This window comes from Thunnus maccoyii, chromosome 6 (genome assembly GCF_910596095.1).
Source record: "Thunnus maccoyii chromosome 6, fThuMac1.1, whole genome shotgun sequence".
In the NCBI taxonomy this organism is placed as follows: Eukaryota; Metazoa; Chordata; class Actinopteri; order Scombriformes; family Scombridae; genus Thunnus; species Thunnus maccoyii.
Window position 1 is genome coordinate 19805495 of NC_056538.1, and position 6000 is coordinate 19811494.

General features: G+C 38.3%; 1 protein-coding gene across 2 annotated transcripts in view; it reads right to left on the reverse strand.

The window, feature by feature from the left end:
* Window positions 1-5365, reverse strand: part of si:ch211-195m9.3 — a 29516-nt gene extending 24151 nt beyond the window's left edge. For both annotated transcript variants that reach the window (XM_042413370.1, XM_042413371.1), the window contains exon 1: window positions 5201-5365. The gene's annotated coding sequence lies outside the window, so the exon portion shown is untranslated. The remainder of the gene's footprint in view (window positions 1-5200) is intronic.
* Between the last annotated feature and the right edge of the window lie 635 nt (window positions 5366-6000).

The following is a 6000-nucleotide window of genomic DNA, read 5'->3' on the forward strand; positions in this document are numbered from 1 at the left end:
GTTTTTATTAAATTTTTTTCCAAACAGAAAAACACACATAACATTAGCCAAACCAAAACCCAAACAGACAGAAAACAAAACCCAACAAAAGCTCTTACAGGCGATAGCTACTTCCTAAGGTTCACATCATAACCCCATTACAGAAACAGAAAATGCAGATAGATGTTTTTACTCTTCATAAAAGCATATGGAATCAAAGGAAGCCAAGAATGGTTGCTAGACTTTCTGGACAGATCCCAAACTTTTCGAGTTTCAAATGAGTCATCACCTCTCCAACCCATTGTTATGTGAAGAGGGTGTAATAGACTTCCACTTGAGCAGCATGAGGTGTCTAACTAATAGCTTTTTCTCTCATCTTTGATTTTTGGTAAATATTGGATCATTTGAACATTTCTTGAAATGAAACCATGTGAGAAGTTCAGAGGGAAAAATCACTATTTGATGGAGCTGATAACAACTCTACTATCTACTAACTACTATCCCTTCCTTACTGATTAGCCTGCATTATGGATTGCAAGAGGGGCATGCTATCTATAAATCATTTGCACTATCAAAATTTAAAAAAAAAAAAAGAAAAGGAAAGATCTTAGAGTGCATCATACTATGGCTGACCACAGCCGCAAGAAATGTAAAGTTAAAAAAAATAAGTTTAAGCAAGTAAGATCTAGTTTATTTCTGAGTCACCTCCTTGTTTGTCAAAAGTGTAGACAAAAAAAGTTGGCACTAAGTCTCTCACTGTCTCAAGATGGTTGCAGGAAAAACAGATGATGATTATTATGCTTGCCATTTTTGATGAAGGACCACGATGACTCGGCCTGCAACCCAGGGTTTCCTGCGAGATGAGAAACCACAAAAAAGTGCTTTCTCATGATGATCAGTGCATCATGAGAAGTCCCCCCAGCAGTCTAGGGGGACTTCTTTGGATCAGCCCTTAGCAGCATAACTAAGTGAGCCTGGTCGGCCCTTACTATAAGCTTTATCAAAAAGGAAAGTTTTAAACCTACTCTTAATTTATTGATCGATAGAAAATGTATCTAAAAATAGAAAAAGTTACATTTCATAATGTATCGTATTTGTATGGGCTCTGGTCAACTTGCCATTCCGACCGCGGCCCAAACTTGGAGAAGCCCTGGCCCCTATACATATATACTGTATATATAGAGTTTCTCTCACTGTTTGTCCTGTCTGTCTCAACAGTACACTTGTTTGGGAGATGCAGTAGTAAGAAGAACCTGATTACGTAAAGCTTAATCTTCATCATTCCGGCTGTTGTAAAAGATGACCAATCACAGATAGAGACCTCAAACCTCAAACATGTATATATAGATAACAGCTGCCAGTGTTTCAATTATTCACATCAGAACATTTATAGTGAATGTGATTCATCACCAAACAAGCAAGCAACACATACACACACACAATAATACAGAATAGACCAACATTTTTTTAAGGCACACACAAAACATATGTCTGTCTTTGGGGAATATTTCATGTCCGATTGTCAATGTGGTTGCATGTACATGATTGTGGTGAGGTATCACGCACAAAGTACAGACATAAGTGGAGGAGGCTGAGATTGGTTTAACAATAGCAGACCCCTTCTCCTGTGACCAACTTATTGTGGGAAACATACTGTAGGAGATGGCCAAATTGCAGCCACCAGACAGTTTCATCATCTTTCTGTATGGTGCTTACTGTTTTCACAGCATTAACAATACATTATATAGGCACATTCTAATCTAAATGCTGAGAGAAAACTAGCAAGTGAAATGAAGGGTTATTTTACTTTCTATGTATTGGCAATAGAAAGTTGTAAGAATGTGGAGGATGAAGCCAGAGCTTTGCTGACAATTGTTGTGCTCTGGTTGATGACTCTCTGGTTACTCACTACTAAATTTAGTCACTAGAGTTGCACTTTAAGGATGTTTATAGCTATTGTGTTCCCAGGACTTTTTGAAACACATGAGAAACTCATTAGTATTATCATTCACTAGCCCAGCAGATTCATATTGATATCAACAAATTTCAGCAAATAGTTGTTGGTTGACATGGTTGACATGCATAGTAAAACAAAACCAGTACCAACAGATAATTATAGCCTTGTGCAGTAAAATAAAGTTTATAAAACAAAAAGTGAAAGCAAATTGACAGTAAATGTATACCAACATTAAAAGAAGAAGAAGAAGTCACAATTAAAACCATTAATAATATTTGAAATCTTGTACTGAGTTCTCTTACTACAGTGTGAGCCATGTATATAATGGATTATGATTTAAAAAAACAAGATTGAAAGTCTTTGTCTGTTGCGTTTAAAGCAGTGAAAACAAAACCTCAATTGATGTTTCTGTGTTCAGATCCAGAGGGATTATATTAAACACCTTAAGGCGCGTTCCCAGTTGGTCTGAGGTGTTGCCACTGTAAGCAGTAATTCTCTGGATCTGAGGTCTCTACAAAAAACATATTTTGGCAGCATATCAACTATAAAGGGGGGAAGTGCATGGCTTAAAGACAGATATTAAGATCTTAAAATATATACTCTGACTAACTGGAAGCCAAAGCAGAGACTTCATATAGAACTGGTGTGTGCACTTGTCCTCGCTCCAGTTAAAACTGTAACAGAACGATTCTGTACCACTTGTAACTAGTAACCTTGGAGGAGACCTACTTGAAATTACTGCTAAAATGTAACTAGTTTGGTTACCCAGAGAAATGCAAAATTGTAAATCACAGTTTTGATAATTGCTTCAATTTCAGTACACTTTACTTTATTTGAACATTATTTTGAACTTAATCCATCCAGTATAAATATTGCTTTCCACGGAGTCATGGTCATTTAACTGAATTCATGTTGTTCATGTTGTTCATATTGTAAAACATGTAAAGAGCAAGACACCCAGTTTCCCATTTAGTTTGGCAGATTAAACATAAGCCTCTGTTAGATTTAATTTAATTGTAATATAATTCATAGCAGCATTAAAACTCTTGGGTGTTGTGAGCAAGACCCACTGCAGCAATACTCACTCTTGAAGTCTATTTGTGGTTAAGACAACACATATCTTATTGGAATTGTGCTTGCTTGCGTGACTGTTTCTGGCCTTTGGACGGCCATCAGGGCGCCAGATTTATATCAGAGGTGCAGGTCCAAAAATGTGTGTATGTGTGCACTAAGGCTGCATTCACACCAAATCAGGCGGTGTGGCGTCCAGCCGCAGGGTCGAGCGGAGATGTGGGTTTGTGGGCGTATTTGTGCTCTTAATGTCTGTAACTGCTGTGAAACAATCAGAAGAGCGGTAGTAGTAGCGGGAAAGCCGGTGAATGAGAGGAAGAGAACATGCTTTTCTGATTGTTTCACGGTGCTTTTAAATAAACATTCCCACAAGCTTTTTTGGGTTGAAGCACAAATTAACACAGTAGAGCGAGCGAGTGTCTGTAAAGATAGGCTACAGGAACTGTCCATGGTCCATTTGACTCCTCCCCATTACACATTGTCACAGAATGCAAGATGTAATAATCAAATACTCAATACTACTTACAGAACTGTGCTGTGAGGAAAGAACAAGCTTTTCCCTTTTATAAGCAATTTATTTTTTCTGACAAAACATTTCAATACAGAGAAATAAAAACTGTCCTGCTGAAGCTGCGGGGCGCACGGGGCTCTCCCCCTGACTGGATGGTGACGCTGCGGGCCTGTGCTCTCCCTGTCCCAGTGCTGAAGCTGAATTTTTAACATCCCGTTAACATTTTCATTATAGCTTGTGTTTTGATGTATGAAATAGCCTATCCTGTATTTATGACACTTGAGTGGCAGTAGCTATATTTTTCTCTGTATGTGGGCTATAGCCGTTTTTGTGCCTACAGACAAATTCCCCGTAGGTTAGGCTATATGAAAGCCTTACAACATTATATTATTCTGAAAAAAAACATATAGGCTAACTAACTTCACACAATAAGTCTGTTTAATAACTGTTCATCTTGCCAAAATGATCGATAACTGTTAGTAGCTAAACACTGTCAACTATCCAGGAACCCACCTGTTAACATACTGCATCCTTCTTCACGTCTGACAGGATTTACCGTTCCAAATATAATAGTGATTTTCGTAAGTTTGGCAGAAAATTCCGCAGATTTTTCTTTGATGTGCCGTTTTTGAGCACCGCTTTGATATTTTCGTTTCATTTTCTAAAGACCTAAACGCACTGGGAGCGATAACTGACAATTGATGCTCCTATGGCGCAAGTCAGTCATTCCATTTCTCTACATCCTACAGGACCACAGCTAGATGCACAACAACTTCCAGAGAATTTCACTTGGCAAATTTCACAATTAAGGCTCATTGAAAATATTATACACCAAATAACGTTCAAAAAATTATTTTAAAAAAATCTCTCTGTTTCCAATCAATCATTCCACTTCTCACACATCCTACAGGACCACAGCTAGATGCACAACAACTTCCAGAGAATTTCACTGTGGAATTAAACAATAAAGGCTCATTGAAAATATTATACACCAAATAATGATCAAATTTTTTTTTAAAAAAGATCTCTCTCTCTGTTTCAATCAATCATTCCACTTCTCACACATCCTACAGGACCACAGCTAGATGCATAACAACTTCCAGAGAATTTCACTGTGGAATTAAACAATAAAGGCTCATTGAAAATATTATACACCAAATAATGATCAAAATTTTTTTTTAAAAAGATCTCTCTCTCTGTTTCAATCAATCATTCCACTTCTCACACATCCTACAGCACCCCAGCTAGCTGCACAACAACTTCCAGAGTATTCCACTGGCAAATTTCACAATAAAGGCTCATTGAAAATATTATACACCAAATAACGTTCAAAAAATTATTTAAAAAAATCTCTCTGTTTCCAATCAATCATTCCACTTCTCACACAGGACCACAGCTAGATCCACAACAACTTCCAGAGAATTTCACTGTGGAATTTAACAATAAAGGCTCATTGAAAATATTATATACCAAAATATGTTCAAAAATTATTTTTAAAAAATCTCCTTGTTTCCAATTGATATGCTTAATTGTTTCATTCTACCTCTACCATAATAACCCCGGCTAATTATGGCGCAGCTCAACTGCTCCTCCTCACTGGACCCCTAAATCACAAAGAACTCATCATTTTCGATACAACTCAATAAAACACTAAACAGGAAACAACAACTATTAGTGCCTACCTCTACAGGTGAAATCTACTGTCTCCCACGGATCTGGGTGTTCAAAAGCTGGGGTTGCCTGCACCGCGAACAGAAAGGCCGAACTCCCTGTCTGCTAGCTGATCACCGGGGACTATGGGAGCATCCCAACTCTCTTAAATTGCATCCACTTTTCCCTCACTTGTGTCTTTTCCTTGCATCTTAGTCCCTCCCACTGTGGATGCAAGGAGAGACGCAAGGAAACCAAGCGAGGAGAGAGGAAACGAGGACATTTGTTTTAAGAGACTTGAGAAGGGCTTTCCTCTGAAGCGTCATGTGAAGCGATGTCCGTTTCTGATAACGGCGACAGCTGATCACAGCTGGATCAGCTTTCAGTCGGCTTTAACAGCTGTAGAAACTTCTGATGGAGTTTGTGTCTGCACACATGTGCACTGCGCTAATACTAATAAAGGTTCACAGTTATCACCGCTAGAGCAGCTGTTTCCTCTCTGCAGCCTGTTACCTGTTTAACAATCACCTAAATAACAACCTGCATTCTGCATTTATACTGTGTCCTGTTCAGAGGCACAGGAACCATTTCTACTCGCAGAATGCGTTTACTATTTATTGATTATTTGCATCTGTATTTTTTGATAATCCTGATAGTGAATTCATCATTCAATAACCCAGAATATGACCAACATCAAAGACTCACACTGTCTTAGACTGTATTCAGACCAAATCCCACCGCTGCAGGGTTGAGCGGAGGTGTGTGGGGCTGTGGGCGTGTTTATTTGTGCTCTAGAACTTAACTGCTGTGACACAATCAGAAAATAACATTT